The sequence below is a fragment of the Aotus nancymaae genome, unplaced genomic scaffold, assembly GCF_030222135.1.
Source record: "Aotus nancymaae isolate 86718 unplaced genomic scaffold, 86718_ANA_hifiasm-v0.15.2.pri h1tg000003l, whole genome shotgun sequence".
NCBI lineage: Eukaryota > Metazoa > Chordata > Mammalia > Primates > Aotidae > Aotus > Aotus nancymaae.
The window spans coordinates 55,860,611-55,879,476 of NW_026988414.1; the positions used below are offsets into that span (position 1 = coordinate 55,860,611).

At 34.0% G+C, this 18,866-nt stretch overlaps 1 protein-coding gene across 10 annotated transcripts in view; it reads right to left on the bottom strand.

Moving 5' to 3' along the window:
- The window catches only part of CCDC171 (coiled-coil domain containing 171), a 408,737-nt gene that overhangs the window by 133,386 nt on the left and 256,485 nt on the right, over positions 1 to 18,866 (bottom strand). The gene's annotated exons all lie outside the window — the stretch shown is intronic.

Sequence of the window (18,866 nt, forward strand, 5' to 3'; positions counted from 1 at the left end):
GATTTTTCGTTGCAAATAAATCTCTAATTCAGAGTGCTGGGGGAGAATGTTAAGAAGAAAAAGCATCTTCCTGCTTGAAATGAGGGAGAGGAAGAAGAGTCACTGGAGCTCTTCTGATCAAGAGGTTTTGAATTATTTTTTCACAGTTCCACCCTAAAAAGAAAAAGGGAAGAAAAAACATTCACAAAGTCAAAAACAACAGTAATCTCCTAATCATTATCACCTGCTTAGTAACATGTTGTGTTTAACTGATATGAACTGATATATATTGGACAAGATAATTATTAGGGACTAGTCTTTGAAAAGAAAACTTCAATAATACGTACCCTAGAATTAAAACAAATATACTCAACACAAAAGGAGACTTAAAAATATACAAGTAAAAGGTTTGTTTGCCCTTTTTACTCTTCTAGAATTGCAGGATTTTATTTAACTTGAGTTTTGATGATTAAATACATATAAACCAATACAGTAACACAATTTCTAAACAAGACAACAGATAAAATCAGTAGTATTTGTACTCTATTTTAAGTATTCGTAAAGGCAACAATGCAAACACATCACCGATATAGGAGAAACAATTCTCTAGTCAGCATGGAATCACATGCAGTTGATATCACACTGCCACCTTCTGGACAAATGAGAAAATATTCCTTATATAATATAAATGGAAACATTCAAAAGACATTATGGTTTTTAATTTCCAAACTTAGTAAAAGCCTTAAGAATCCCACAGTTTAGTTTGCATTTAAAATTAGTAACCTCTCGTTTCAGTCATATAGTTTAATAATAGGAGTTTTCAATACATGGCATATTTTCTAACTTTCATTATACTTGAATAGGTTTTAAAAATTTATCGATTTGCTACCATATATTTAACAAATATTATACAATTAGCTTAATGCCACAGAACAAAAAGTTTTTTATGAGGTAGTAAACGTTAATAACAGGGATAACTATAAATATTCATTAAATACACTTATATCTCTAGTTTTATCCAAGCAACTTCAAATGTAACTTGGCAAAAATACAAAATAGAAAATTTCTCCTTCATTTTTCTATTCTACTCGGGCAGCCTGTAAAACTGTTTGAATTATTTTTATTATATTAATTAGTTACTTGAGATATATACACATTTCATAAAACGATCACATCCTATTGAGTTTCTTTAAGCCAGAAAACAGACACAAACATATGACATCTTTAACTGTCCATGCTAATCTATGGGTATAAAAATCCTTATGTGTCCCAAGTTGATCTGAAGACTTTCTGTCAATAAAAAAATGTCAAAGTGTATGCTATAAAACATACACTAAGATATAATTTTTATAATGATGTGAGTACCATATGCATGCTGGAGTTCCAATTCAGAATGCATATTTATCTGCAACAAACATTCTCCAGATTCATCAATCAGGATAAGAATGCTGTTAAACTTACTTAGCATAACAAAATAAATCACATTCTACAAATACATTTGCTTTAGGTTTTATATTTTACACGTATGATTACCTTCTCTTGCTTTTTTTGTCACCAATGTGTACTCAGATAAAAGAAAACACTAATGTGGATTAAGGTTCTGAGAATTTATCAACATCAAACCACTAGTGTTTTGCCTTCTACCCTTCTGAACCATAGTCAATAGATCTAAATATTTTACTGCACCCTGGCCAATTCATTGTTTGATGTTTAAAAACTCACCCAGAATCAAAGAAAATTTATTAAATTTGAGCCCCCAAATGAGATACTATTAGCTTTGAAAGTCAAGTTTAACTGCGATATTGATGATTCTCTTTTTTCTGTGACAAAATTCACTAGGGAAATCCTGGATGTCAAAGTACAAAAGCAGATTGCTAATACGGGCAAAGAGAGGGGGGAAAAAAACCATAAGCAATGTAGGTATAATCCACAACACAGTTCGAGCACTGGAGGGAGGTCCTTTAACTTGATTAGTATTAGGCACCATACTTCATCCACGAAGCCTGAAATATAGTGAACAGTAAGCCACATTTTATATTCTCTAAATAAACATTATGAGCAATGTTAAGCTGTGGCATCTTGTATTTAAAACTGATATATTGTCATTTCAATATTTCTGGTATAACATTACTTAATTTGCCAAATTAAACAATTCTTTATATTGAATTTTTAAAACTTGCAAAATGCAACTATTTTTGCTATACCTGATGACGAATATCATAATCATTTGAATAATATGCATGCTTTAATACTTTCATTTAATTACAAATTATCGGTTGAATGTTGACAGTGCGTGCCATCAAGAGTGAGAGATCCATGATATAAAATAGATGCAAAATCACAAATACTTCCACTAAAATTTTAAGTTTTTTTTCCACTTTTAAATTAAACTGAAACTTTGAGAGTAGGTATCTAAAATATTCTCAAATATTTCTAGGAAAAGTTTTTAGAAAAGTCTTGTAAAAGAATTATCTATAAATTATTTTAATGAGTAAAGGGAGTGAAAGCATCATGTTGAAAGAATATAAAACAGTGACACTAGGATAAGCAAAAATACAATCATGCAGCAAAGGAGAAGAAAAGAAAGATGACAAGGAACAGGAAAAATAAAGGGTAGAAGGAAGAGACTGTTCAGAAAGAATGCAGAAGGCACGTCTGAATTTCAAGTTGTGAACAGGGAGATTCTACACAGAACAGTAAAAAAGGACTCTCACCTTGTTGCATTAAATTTGTTCATGAAAAGAATAGAACAGGCAGGCTGAGAACAAAGTAACTAACATATTAAAAGAGAGATAATGTGAAATTTCTTTAGAAAATACAGCCTATTGGATACAAAATTATTATTTTCAAGAATGAGGATCTAAAGCAAATTACTTACTGTCAAAAAAGTTTTGAGGTCATATTAGAATAGTAAAATTATTTTTTCCTAAAAGGAAAAGTAAGTTTATCTTTTCAAGTACAGAGTTTAGTGTGAATTAGGGATAAAACAACCAGCAGTCACCTGCCTATAGATTAAATTATAATTTCAAATAAATCGTAATTTCAAAAATCAAACTTTAATTATGTTTATAACACATTATTATTCATTGTATAATTAAGATTCTGTACTTCTTTATTCTCATTTATTTATACATACAACTGATACATGTATACAATGTTTTTCTTCTTCAGAATGCCTAAAAGCTCATTTTTAACATATAATTTTTTCATAGAATTTCCCAATATAAATCTCATTATCAAATGTTATACCTTCTATAGCATTCTTTAAAATCATGCAATATCATATTTTAAAAGAATTCTTAAAACCTGTATTACTTCTACTCTAAAATTTTTATTTTTAGAAAGAACAGTTGACTTACTCCCTTTCTTATTACATACTTTCAGAAAAGAGACATTTCTAATAGACATATCATAAAAAAACAAGAGAAGAAAAATAAATGAAACTTTCTAAAAGGTCAAAACAATACCATGAAATATATTTATTTCAAGATAAATATCTCTTTAAAATATATTTTATTATAATCCAGTTCTAGATTAAAGTGATCCACAAGATCTATACTGTACTATTCCTATTTCTCTGATTAGCTGTTACTTACAAGTAAACAATCTGTTTTCTAATTGTTATGCTCCTACCAAAACAAATTTTATATAAAAGCTATTTGTGCTAGGTATCAACTATGAAATTAAATTAGTCAGTTTTAGAAAAATTACTCAACTCCTTTCATCTTTTATCATGCACAGCTATAAATCCCTCTGGACTCTATCTTTCAATTTAAAAAAAAAAAAACTCATGAAATGATTTACTAGCTTAGCTGTATTTTTACCAATAGGATACCAAGCCAGAAGATGTCAAGGTATACATAAAAACTGAGGTAGACTTAAAAACATGTAAGAAGATGCATACGTTGTCTGAATCCTGAATGCCTAGGAATGGCAACTGATATTGGGGCTTCGTGTCATACTTTTAATCTGCTTAAATTTTATTCACTCCAATCTATTATGGCCTCCAGTGCTTCAAAATAAACCTTTTTACCAAATATATTCCAATATGAAAACAGACCTCTACAATATTTCTTATAATCTCCATTCTCATCATCTGTGTTCATGTTGTACTTTGCCTCCATTTTCCTGCCCTCCTTTGTCCTACTCCCTCCCTTGTACTTCCTTTCATTCCCACTGATTATTTACTGCTTCCCCTTCTTCCTTTTATTTTTCATTCTATGCACTAGAACAGCCTACATACTATTTTTCAACCTAGGCACCAGAGAGCGGTGTACAGTCAGCACACTACAGCCTGGGAACCAAATCCAGCCCACTCTCTGTTATTATAAATAAAGTTTTATTAGAACTATACCTATTCATTTAGTTATTGTCCATGGCTGCTTTCCTGTTACAATGACAGAGTTGAGTAGTTGAGACAAAGACCATAATGGTTCACCAAGCCTAAGATATTTACTATCTGGCCTTTACAGAAAAAAATGGTCATCCTCTTCTCTGGAGATACAGAAGAAAGATAATATTTTTATCATTTATAAAGATTTTTTTTAATGACTACCTCTCACGAGAGAATCTACAATTTCTAGTGGGGCAAGCTTATATTGCCAATACAGGGTGCCATCTCAAAGACACTTTCTGGTTCCTTTCTGCAATTTTTCCAGAAATTAGTGTACCATCTCCTGATATATTTTCAAGTTTTATACAGCCTAGTACACAACTTGACTGGTCCTAACCTTCCTGACCACAGTTAACTTTCCCAGTCACAACTACTGACCACTTATCCTAATACCTAATTAACATAAATTCTGGTTAAACAAGTAGAACAGGCATACTGGAGAGTCTTTTGTAAATACAAAGAGAACGGAACTAGCCAGAGTTAACCATATACTCTGTAATATACAGTAGCAAAAAAACACTATGCTTTCAGAGACTCTTAGTAAGTATGATCAGACAAGAATACCATTCTAAACTCACGAATTCTACAATGTATAAAAAGAGGAAATAATAAATATATATATATATATATATGAAATTAGACAGTTACAAGACTCTGATATATGCTCAGTGATAGGAGGAAGGATCAAAGTGTGTCAATGAAATGAGAATGATATTCAGGGATAAGACAGTTATATCTAAATGGATAATTTCCTCCTTCTTTAACATTTTCTTTAACTATTTAATTAATCAAATGGACAGACAGATAACAATACTATTTCTATTAGTAATAATATAATTAGTACCTCCAAAAGTACTTCATACTTTTCGAAGTTCAGTTGGCTCTCCATAACTTTGGGTTCCACATCCATGGATTCAACGATGAACTGTATGCTTTTTTAAGCTGCATCTGTCCTGAACATGTACAAACTTTTTTCCTTTTCAGTATTCCCCAAACAATACAGTATAAGAATTATTTAGATAGCATTTACATTGTATTAGGCATTATAAATAAATCTAGAGATAATTTAAAGTGTACAGAAGGATGTACATAGATTATATGCAGATATTACACCATTTTATATCAGGAACTTAAATATCAATTTTGGTATCCACTGAAGGCCCGTGAACCAATCCCCCAAGGAAACCAAGGGACAACTGTACTCTCCACACTACATCACTTGATTCTGCTATCCACCTTGTGAAACAGTTACTGCCATCTCTAATATAAGGATACTAAGTCTAGTGCTCTTAGTGCCAAATAATAATGCATTTTAATATCAATATATGAACCACTAATCGTTGAATAAGTTACTTAAGATTTTGGTACTTTCACCTATTTTTTTCTTTATATCGATTGTGCAGCAATCTTAGCAACCATGTTTGTTTCATAAAAGTAGTTTTGTGATAATTAATGAATATTAAACACCTTTATTTTCCTCAACAGTTTCCTTGAACCTGTGGGCATTCTCATTCATTCATATCCTGTCTCTCTCTGTCTCTCTCTCTTTCTCTCTCTCTCTGTCTCTCTCTGACCTTCTCTCACACACACACACACATATGCAGTATGCACACATATGCACACATTATTACACTAAGAAACAAGTTACCTGTGTAGCAATAATCCTTATACAATGATCACAATGTCATAAGGGAGGATCCCCAAACCACAATGTCCCAGGATACAAGCAACAGTTCCTACTGCGCTCCACACCTACTGAAAAGAGACCTTGACACTCTCTCAGCAGAAGCAGACATTCCATTGGCACTGCAGCAAGCATAGAAACTCATAATTTGAAAAGTGGGAGGTAAGCAACTAGCTCTCTTTTGCTGGCAGGTTATTTAACTTAACCTACAACTCTGGAGCAAAGCCAGAACTCTCTGATGACTGCCAGCTGCTGTCACCAAAAAAGAGGGCAAAATCCACCACCACAACCACACCACACATTATATTTACATCCCAATTATAGAAATAAAAAAACTGACCTCTTGAATCAAATTATCAATCTGGCTACATCCCAATTACAGATCTAAAAATTGACTATTCAAATCAAATTATCAAGCTGAAAATAGGGTAATTTAATCATGGACATCTTATAAAGGTACTAGATAGCATGATAAATCAGTGGCATAGGCTGTATACTATAGAATGCACCTCACAACAGAGTGCCTTGACCTTGAGCTATTTAAACAAACAAAAAAAAACACACTTTAGAATAGAAATGTTAACAGTCTTCCACACAGATATATTTTCTTTCCAAATATAAATCATTTTAAAGGATAAAGACAGACACATGCTGAAATTAGCTATTTAGATGCAGTTAAGCTAAAAACTGCTAAGCACATGTACATTATATTCTGTAGTGTCTTATCTTTAGTTTGTCAAGGTTTTTAAATCCCTCTTGAGCTGGAGTATCATTTTTAGCTTGGCTAGGTCAGAATAACACTGAACAATATGAATAATGACACACAAGACAGCTATATGGACAGGGTTGTCATCAGGAAGCCAGCTGTGTTAACACCTGTGTGTCCTGCACAGCTGATCTTCAGGAACCTAGATCAAGAGACTGAGAATAGAGAAGAGTTCAAAGATCATAAGTAACATTTAGGGAGTCATTGACAAGCCACTAAAAATTGGGTTTTTTATAGGCAGAGGATCATGTTTCAACTTTTAAAACACTGTCAGTTTCATAAATTAAAAATTATTCTTGTACTCCTTATAAATGCACTGAAAACTAAAAATCAAAAATAACTGTATATTGTTATTTATTCTGGTTAATCATTGGTAATGTAAAATTATAAAATTATATTTAAAGATTTGGTTATACAGTGTCTTCATCTATCATATCCTGTTTGGCACTATTCCATTCCATGATCCACTCTAAGAATAGAAGCAATCATCTTTCTATCTCATAGGAACCAAACTAGTCATTACATTACCTGCAAATTCATTGCCAGCACACCTCCTTCCAGAAATATTCTGATAACTGAATTTAGGCTTCCTCCTCTAGGTCTTGATTAGGCAAAGTGAAATACAGATGCTATTTTTAGCAATCAAATAAACAAAGCAGGTGACAATATCAGCAAAACTTCCATTAGAATCTAGAGATGGCTTTAGTTATATGTAAAGACTATATGGTGGTAAAGTTTGACTCATTCCACAAACATTCATTAAGTGCCTACTGGGTACCAGGCACAGTGATAGATGTTGAGAATATAAAAATTAAGGAGACAGAATTCTATCCCTCAAGGACTTCAAACTCTAGTAGCATAATTAATCTCTCAAAATGCATTTTCTAGCCTCCCATTTATCTATAACGTCTTGTTTCTCCTGTCAATTGCTATACTGCCTTATTTCTTTGCCCGAGTATTATGTTAATCAATCTCAAACCTTTATCTTCAGCCCTGACTTTTCCTTTGAGTTTCAGACTCACACATCCTGCTGATTATTCCACATTACCTTAAATTCAGTATTTCCAAAACAAAACTCATCGTCTCCCTTCTCCCTACTTAATAAAAATAAAAATACTTTAAACAAAAAGGCTGCTTTCTGTATTCCGAGCATCCTTTAATGGCACCTTTGCCCCATCAGGGGAGGCTCTTTCTCATCACCATATGCCACTTTGCCGAGTAAGTTTCACATTCTTTCTTCCGACACCACCTACCATCTCTCTTCTGGTTCAAGCCTTCTCAGCCCCAATCTAGCCTAATGCTATAGCTTCCTATAGAGCTGTCTATTCAGACTTGTGGCTCTTAAAACCACTTTTATTACTCACTATATCCAGTTTGCAAATCTGCTCTCTAGAGCTCAAATTTTATAAGGAAAACCAACCATATCAACTCCTAGCTTTAACCCTAGTTTGCTCCCCACTCCTTCCACTATATGATCCAAGGTTCTTAGCATGACAAAACGTCCTTCCATAACCTAGCTACTACCTGCCTCATTGAGCTTCACCTCTTGCACTTTTTTTGCATTTAATGTTGAACTGAAAATATCTAGTCATTCATGCTTCCATGAACTCGTTGCTCATGCTACTCTCTTTGCTAGCATACTTTTTCCATCTTCCTCACATTTTTAGGCCCCACTCATGCATTAGTTTTCTTCTAAGAAACCTCCAGGCAATCTGTGAGTTTTCTAAGTATGCCCCATATGAGAACTGTGACACACACACAAACAAACTCTTGAACATCAAACAACATGGGGGTTAGGAATGCCAACCCCCACAGAGTTGAAAATCCATATTTAACTTCTGAATCCCCCAAAATTTAACTATAAATCGTCTACTATCGGAAGCTTTACTGATAACAGAAACAGTTAATTAACACATATTTTGTGTTATGTGTATTATATACTGTATTCTTACAATAAAGTAATCTAGAAAAAAGAAAATGTTATTAAGAAAATCATATGGAAGAGAAAATATAATTACTATTCATTAAGTGGAAGTGGATCATCATAAAAGTCTTCATCCTCATAATCTTCATGAAGAATAGGCTGAGAAGGAGAAGGAAGAGGAGGGTTTGCTCTTGCTGTCTCATGGATACCAGAGTTTGAAGAAGATCCACATATAAGTGAACCCACACAATTCAAACCCATGTTGTTCAAGGGTCAACTTTATACACACACACACTTTATACACTGTATAAAGTTGACCCTTGAACAACATGTAATATCCTCTGGGGTGACAATATATATTGTCTCCCCAGAGGCTATTACAGTTTCTGGAACATTATATGCCTAAAAATGCATTTGTAGAATTTAATTATTATAAATGTGGTGTTTCATGATGGGTTCAAGGTTTTAAGTAACTTTTCTGAAGAAACAAATCCAAAAGGATGTCAGCAAAAACTCCTGTGGCTTCCTAATTATTGTTCCAGTGTCATTTCAGTCCGATAAATTTAAAGGATTTATAGATGCAAGGTCTTATGGAGTTTTTATGACTTCTGGATTGTCATTTCCTGTTTGTCTTTTAGATGATTTATGAGAAAAGCATCTAACACTTCTCAGTGAATATTCTTTGGTACTTTTAAAGCCTGTATATTATGTCTGTACATAGGGAACATTTTAGTTAATCTTTCCAAACTTATAGGACTCATGCTATGTCAAGAGCCTCAAGAATGCAGCTATTCAACTCATTCAACAACAAATATGACTACAAAAATATTATTAGATTCTTCTTCGCATTTCAATTTTACCTAAGTTTTCTTACTTTTACTCTTAGCTGCAGTAAACTGAGATATCAGTCTATTAGGCACTTGGTTAGTATCTAGTAAATACTTATTTTTATCATATCTAATGCTAAATAATCCAGACATTATCTTCCCATCTAGGTATTATCCTATCCTTAAATTATTTTAATATAATTGTTCTGCTTTCCCTTTACCTCACACAATATAAATACTTAAGCACATTTGGAGAGGCTCTTTTCAACAAAAAAAAATTATGTATGCCAAGAAAAAAGAAAGTATGGCTCATTTTCAATAAAAACAGAAATGAATAGAAACTGTCTTTGAGGAAGCCTAAACATTGACCTTACCACACAATTACTTTAAATCAGTTATTTTTAATATACATATATTTATAAGAAATCATGTACAAGGAACTAAAAGAAACCATGAGAGCAATGTCTTCCAAAATTGAAAATGTATATGAAAAGTGAAAGAAGTGAAAATTTGGTAGTGGTGAGGTTAGGGTAGTTAAAAAAAAAAAAAAAAAAAACCTGTCAACCAACAATAATATTTGTGACAAAAGTGTCCTTAGAAAAGAAGGAAAATGACAGCAGCCAGGTGGTGGAATAGGACACCCTGAACTCTCCTTCCCCAATGGACACGCTGAGTCAATAGCACATATCAATTCCCTTTATGGAAATTCCAGAAAGTAGCTGAGAGGTTCCTGCAACCTGAGCAACAAGAAGTCAGTCACATTGAAACCACTGGGAAAGCTAAAGACACTCTCTAATCGTAATCCCCACTTCCAGCACAGCACCATATTATCAGGAGGGAACTCTCAGCTCCCAACTCTCTATCAGAAGGGAAGGAATTGGACTGTGCATCCAATGTCCCACTCTTCTGAATTCTATCTAAAGGATTGGCTTTTGTCTCACCTGTGTTTGAGTACTGATGTGACCCAACATATGCTAGACCCACAGAGAAAAAAAGGTGGTGGTTTGGGCTAGGGCACAGATATTCATAACCGCTCTCCCCGACTCAGCACAGAAAGGACCAGTGAAAAAAATCCCCAGCTCTCAGCCCCTACCTTGGCAGGAAAAGAATTGGGCATACATACAATATTCCAACTTTTCCATGTATTACCAAAGGGTTATATTTCTATCTTTTGTCTTGCCTGTCTCAAAGCACTGATGAGGCATAGCATATCTAAAACCCTGGAGCCTTTAAGAAGATGACAGTTTGGACTAACATAGAAGTTTGAGAGCCCCATAGAAGCTCTGGTTGAGTTTATTGGTGAAGGTCTTCTCTGATACAAGACCAATCCTTGAAGACTGAGAGAGATGGCAGGTTCTTTTTTTTTTAAAGCATAGATACCAATACAAAGAGTCAAGGAAAATGAAAAAACAGAGAAACATAATCAAAAAAGGAACAAGATAAAACTCTGGAAACCAATACTAATGAAATGGAGATATATCAATTATCTGAAAGAGAATTCAAAATACTGTCATAAAATGATCAATAAGCTCAGAAAAATAACACATGAACAAAGTAAGAATTTCAATAATAAGAAAATTTAAGAGAATCAAACAAATATTAGGGCAGAAGAATATAATAACTCCACTAAAAGTTCAAGAGGGGTTCAACAGCAGACTAAAACCGGCAGAAGAAAAAGGTCGGTGAACTTGAAGATAGGCCACATGAAATCATCCAGTCAAAGGAAGAATATAATAATAGTAATAAAGAATAAAGACAGCTTAAGGGACTTAAAATCATCAGGCAAACCAATATATGGATTACAGGAGTCAGAGAAAAAAAAAAGAGAAAGGAAAAGGACCACAAAGTTTATTCAAAAAAATGATGACTGACAATTTCCCAAATCTGGAGAAAAAAATGAACACCCAAATCCAGGAAACTTAATGAACCCCTAATAAGATAAAACTAAAGAAATCCACAATAAAATACATTATAATCAAATTTTTGAAGTCAAAGACAAAGAGAATTCTGAAAGCAGCAAGAAGAAAATGACTCATTACAAACAAGGGAATCCCTATTAAACTATCAATAGACTTTTTTAGTTCAAACTTTGCAAGCCAGAAGGGAGTAAGACGATGTGTTCAAAGAGCTGAAAGGGAAAAAGAATGCCATCTAAGAACACTATACCTGGCAAAACCGTCCTTCAAAAATGAAGGAAACATAAAGACTGCCCTGACAACAGATGAGTAAGTTCATCACTAATAGACTTGCCTTACAAGGAATGTTAAATGGAGTTCTTCAAATAGAAATGATAGAATGCTACTAACAGCGACATGATACCATAAGAAAGTATAAGACTCAAAGGTAAATATATAGACATACAGAATGCTTTATTACTCTAATGGTAGTGGGTAAATCACTTTGACTTCTAATATAAAAGTGAAAACACAAAAGTATTAAAAACAACTATAAGTAAAATACATGTGAATGGATACACCATATAGTAACTTGTCACATCAATAACAAAATGTGAAGGGAGGAGGAGTAAAACTGTAGAGTTTGCATGTGATTGAAGTTAAGTTGTTATCAACTTAAAATAAGCTGTCATAAGCATAATATATTTTATATAAGCCCCAGGGTAACTGGAAACAAAATACCCACATACATTGCACAAAAGTAAAAAAGAAATGAATAAAAGCTTATCAATAAAAAAAAAATCAATGAAACACAAAGGATGAGAGCAAAGAAGAAAAATGAACTAAGAACTATGCACTAAGGAACTCCAAAAGCTGTGGAACTCCAAAAACAAATGGAACTATAAGACAAACAGAAAATGATGAACAAAATGGCAATAATAAATAATTCCCTATCAGTAATTACTTCAAATGTAAATTAATTTAACTTCCAATAAAAAGACATGGAATGGCTGAATGGATTTAAAAAAAAAAAGATCCAACTATACACTGTCTACAAGAGACTCACTTTAGAGATATATACATATATATACACATACATATATATATCTCTAAAGTGAGTCTCTTGTAGACAGTGTATAGTTGCATCTTTTTTTATGTGTATATATAGATATATATATACACATAAAAATCTTTTTTTATGTGTGTATATATATTTACACACACACACACACACACACACACACACACACACACACCCCTAACAACAGAGCACCGAAATATATAAAACAAACATTGGCAGAACTGAAGGGGATATAGACAGCAAACAACAATAGGAGACTTCATTACCCCTCTTCCAATAATGGGGAGAACAACTGGTCAGAAAACCAACAAAGAAATAGCAAACACAAACAACACTATAAACCAAATGAACCTGATGGACACATGTAGAACATTCCTCTATACAACAAGAGAACACACATTCTTCTCAAGTGCACAATGGATCATCTTCCAGGATATATCATATGTTAGGTATCAAAACAAGTCTTAATAGATTTATTAAGAATATTAAAATCATACCAAGTTTCTTTTCTGATTATAGTGAAATGAAACCAGAAACAAAGTACAGAAGAAAAACTGGAAAATTCATAATATATAGAAATAAACAACAAATTTTTAAACAACCAATGGCATAAGAAAGAAATCAATTAGGAAAGTTAGAAAATATCTTGAGACAAATGAAAATGAAATACAACATACCAAAACTTAAGAGACTCAGTGAAAGCGTAGTAAGGGGGAAAGTACAGCAGTAAAAACCCACATAAAAAAAAGAAAGGTCTCAAATAAACAATTTAATTTGGCACCTCAAGAAACCAGAATAAGAACAAATTAAGCCCAATATTAGCAGAAGGAAAAAAATAATAAAGATTGGAACAGGAGAAAAAAATAGAGAACAAAAAAACACACCACAAAGAGGAGAAATTATAACTGATACCACAGAAGTAAAAAGAATCATGAGAGACTACTATGAACAATTATATGCAGCATAGTGGATAATCTAGAAGAAATGGATAAATTCTAAGAAACATGCAACCTAATAAAACTGAATGATTTTAAAAAAATAGAAAGTCTTGAACAGAGGCTGGGTGTGATGGCTTATACCTAATCCCAGTACTTTTGATCGTCAAGAGAGGAGGAGTGCTTGAGGTGGAGTTCAAGACAGCCTGGGCAACATAGTGAGATGCTGTCTCTAAAAAAAATTACTAATTTAAAAGTTAGCAGGGTTTAGTGGCTTCTGCCTGTAGTCCCAAATACTCGGGAGACTGAGGTGGGAGGATCTCTTGAGCCCAGGAGTCTGAGGCTGCAGTGAGCTATGAGTGTGCCAATGCACCACTCCAGCCTAGGCAACAGAGCAAGACCCTGTCTCAAAAAAGAAAGAAAGAAAGAAAGAAGGAAAGACAGGGAGAGAGGGAGAGAAGAAAGAGGGGAAGAGAGGAAGGGAGGGAAAATCTTGAACACTAGTAAGGAGATTGATTCAGTAATCAAAAATCTTCTGACAAAGAAAAGCCCAGGACCAGGTGGCTTTACTGATGAATTCCAAAAAACAATTAAATAATTAATGTTAATTATTTTCAAATTCCTCCAAAAAAATTTGAAAAGGAGGGAATACTTCCAAATATATTTCATGAGACCTGCATTTTCCTGATACCAAAGCCAGACAAAGATATCACAAGAAAGAAAAAAAACAAAAAACTACAAGTCAATACCCCTGAGGAATATAGATCCAAAAAACCTCAACAAAATATTAGCAACTGAATTCAAAAGCATAATTAAAGGATAAGGCACCATTACTAAGTGGGATTTATCCCTGGGATGCAAGAATAGTTCAGCATACAATAATCAATTATGTGGTACACAACATTAACAGAATGAAGGATAAAATTCACATAATCATCTCAATAGATGCATAAAAAGTATTTGATAAAATTCAATACCCTTTCATGATAAAAAAAAAAAAAAAAAACTCTCAGCAAACTAGGAACAGAAGAAAAGTACCTGAACACACCAAAGGCCAGATATGTAGAGTCCACAGCGTCCTTTGTAGGGACATGGATGAACCTGGAAACCATCATTCTCAGCAAACTGACACAAGAACACAAAACCAAACACCACATGTTCTCACTCATAGGAGGGTGTTGAACAAGGAGAACACATGGACACAGGGAGGGGAGCACTATACACGGGGGTCTGTTGCAGGGGAGTGGGGGGGACAGCGGGGGGGGAGTTGGGGAGGGATAGCATGGGGAGAAATGCCAGATATGGGTGAGGGGGAGGGAGGCAGCAAATCACACTGCCATGAATGCACCTATGCAACAACTTTGCATGTTTTTCACATGTACCCCAAAACCTAAAATGCAATTAAAAAAAAAAAGAAAGAAAAGTTAAGAGAAAGTTAAAAAAAAAAAAACTTAAAAGGTTTTCCTCTAAAATCATGAGCAAGGTAAGGATGTCTGCTTTTACCACTTGTATTCAACATATCATTGAATGTCCTGGCAAGCGTGATTTGGCTCACGCCAGTTAGAATGGCGATCATTAAAAAATCTGGAGACAACAGATGCTGGAGAGGATGTGGAGAAACAGGAACACTTTTACACTGTTGGTGGGAGTGTCAATTAGTTCAACCATTGTGGAAAACAGTGTGGCGATTCCTCAAGGACCTGGAAATAGAAATTCCATTTGACCCAGCAATCCCATTACTGGGTATATATCCAAAGGATTATAAATCGTTCTACTATAAGGACACACGCACACGAATGTTCATTGCAGCACAGTTTACAATAGCAAAGACCTGGAACCAACCCAAATGCCCATCGATGATAGACTGGACAGGAAAAATGTGGCACATATACACCATGGAATATTATGCAGCCATCAAAAACGATGAGTTCGCGTCCTTTGTAGGGACATGGATGAACCTGGAAACCATCATTCTCAGCCAACTGACACAAGAACACAAAATCAAACACCGCATGTTCTCACTCATAGGTGGGTGTTGAACAATGAGAACACATGGACACAGGGAGGGGAGCACTATACACTGGGGTCTATTGGGGGGGATTGGGGGGGACAGAGTGGGGGTGGGGAGTTGGGGAGGGATAGCATGGGGAGAAATGCCAGATATAGGTGAAGGGGAGGAAGGCAGCAAATCACACTGCCACGTATGCACCTATGCAACAACCTTGCATGATTTTCACATGTACCCCAAAACCTGAAATGCAATAAAAAAAAAACCTTAAAAGAAAATAAAAAAAGAAAAAAAAGAAAAAAAATAATAGGTATCCAAACAGAAAAGAAAGAAGTAAAACTGTCCCTCACTAACAGATGACATGATCTTCTATACAGAAACCCCTATAGAACATATGAGTGTTCCTTATGTATGGAATATCCTAGTTCAATATTAATTTGAACTAGATTGTTATGAATTAAGATGTTAATTGTAAACACCAAGGTAAACACTAAGAAAATAATCACACTTATAACCACATTAAAAAGAATAAAATACCTACAAATTAACTGCAGAGGTGAAAGACTCGTACACAAAACATTGGTGAAAGAAATTAAAGATACAACAAATGAAAAAACATTTAGTGTTCATTAATTGAAAGACTTATAATTGTTAAAATATACATACTACCCAAAGGGATCTACAGATTCAATGCAAGAACTCCAGTGGCATTTTTTGCAGAAATAGAAAAAGCAATTCTAAATTTCATATGAAACCAGAAACTGCCTCAAATAGCCAAAAAGAGTTTGAAAAATAAGGGCCAAGCTGGAGGCCCCACACCTCCTGATTTCAAAATATATTACAAAGATGACTGGGTGCAGTGGCTCATTCCTGTAATCCCAGGACTTTGGGAGGCTGAGATGGGTGGATCACTTGAGGTCAGGAGTTTGAGACCAGCCTGGCCAACATGGTGAAACTCTGTCTCTACTAAAAATACAAAAAAACTAGCCAGGCATGGTGGTGTGCACCTGTAGTCCCAGCTACTCAGGAGGCTGAGGCAGGAGAATCACTTAAACACAGGAGGCAGAGACTGCCATGAGCCAAGATCATGCCACTGCACTCCAGCCTGGACAACAGAGACTCCATCTCAAAAATAAATAAATTATATATATAAATTTATATCTATATAAAAAATTATATATACACACATATAAGCACATATACATAAATATATATAAATACTGTATACACACACACACACACACACACATATATATAACAAAGCTACAGTATTTAAAACAGTACGGTACTGGCAGAGAAACAGACATATAGATCTATGGAACAAAATAGAGAGCCCAGAAATAAATCCACATATATATGGTCAATTGATCCTTGACAAAAGTCCCAAGAATACACAATGGGGAAAGGATAGTTTCCTTCAACAAATCGAGTTGGGAAAACTGGATATCACTTGCTAAAGAATGAAACTAGGCTGGGTACAGTGACTCATGCCTGTAATCCCAGCACTTTGGGAGGCCAAGGCACGTGGATAACTTGAGGCCAGGAGTTCAAGACCAGCCTGACCAACATGGTGAAACCCCATCTCTATTAAAAACACAAAAATTAGCCAGGTACAGTGGTACATTACTATAGTTCCAGCTACTTAGGAGGCTGAGGAATGAGAATCTCTTGAACGTAGAAGTCAGAGGTTGCAGTGAGCAGAGATCATGCCACTGCACTCCAGCCTTAGCAACAGAGCAAGACTCTGTCTAAAGAAAAAAAAAGAGACTATCTTACACCATATTTAAAAAAAATCAATTTAAAATGGATTAAAGATTTAAACATAAAACTTACAATTATAAATCTTTTAGAACAAAACATAGAGGAGAAGTTTCATGACATTAGTCTTTGCAATTATTTCATGGATATGACACCAAAAGCACAAGCAACAAAAACAAAATCAGACAAGTAAAACTAAATCAAATGAAAAAACTTCTGCATGGCAAAAATAATAATAATAATAATAAACATAACAAAAAGGCAACCTATGGGATGAGAGAAAATATTTGCAAACCATGTGAGGGGTTTAATTTCTAAAATATAAGAGGTTAATTTCTAAACTCTATATAACTTAATAGCAAAAAGAAACTAATAATCTTATTTTAAAATGGACTAAGAAGTTGAATAGACATTTCTCCAAAGAAGACATACAAATGGTCAATGAAAACATGCTCAGTGTCACTAGCATCAAGGAAGTAAAAATCAAAACCACAATGAAGTATTACCTGATACCTATTAGGATGGCTATTATTTAAAAAAAAAAAAGATTTTAAAGACAAGTGTTGTCAAGGATGTGGAGAAACTGGAACCCATGTACACAAAAGTAAAAACATGTAAAGTGGTACAGATGCTATGGAAAAAAAAGTATGGAGATTCCACAAAAAGTTAAAATTAGAACTACCATATGATTCAGTAACCACTTCTGGGTATTTATCTAAAAGAACTGCAATCAGAATCTCTAAGAAATATATACACTCCCAAGTTCACTTCAGTACTATTTATAATAGCCAACATATAGAAACAACCTAAATGTCTATTGAGAGATAAAAGGATAAATAAAATATGGTATATATATACACACACACACACACATAATGAAATATTATTCAGTCTTTAAAAAGAAGGAAATAATCAGCCTTTTAAAAGAAGAAAATCCCATGATATGCAACAAAATGGATGAACCTTGAGGACATTATGCTAAGTGAACTAAGCCATTGACAGAACAAATACTACATAATTCCACTAACATGACATATCTAAAATAGTCAAACTCATGGAAACAAAGAGTAGAATGGTGGTTACCAAGGGCTGGGGTGGGTGAGGGGGAACTGGGGAGTTGTTAATAAATGGGTATGTTCTTGTGTCAGTTTGCTGAGAATGATGGTTTCCAGGTTCATCCATGTCCCTACAAAGGACGCGAACTCATCATTCTTCACATGTACCCCAAAACCTAAAATGCAATAAAAAAAAAAAAAAGAATAAATGGGTATGAAGCTTCTGTTACACAAGATGAGTAAGTACTGAAAGTCTGATGTATAATGTTGTACCTTTGGTTAACAATACTGTATTGCCCACTAAAAATCCATTAAGAGGCTAGATCTTAGATTAATTGTTCTTAGCACAATAATATTAAATTTTTTTCTAATGAAGGAGAAATTAAGACATTCCAAGATAAACAAAAGCTAAGGGAGTTCATCACTAGATCTGCCCAATAAGAAATGCTAAAGGGAGTCCTGAAATGAAAGGACATTAGCCAGTAACTCAAATTCACATGAAGAAATAAGGAACATCAGCAAAGGTAACTATGTAGGGAAATATAAAAGTTAGTATTAATG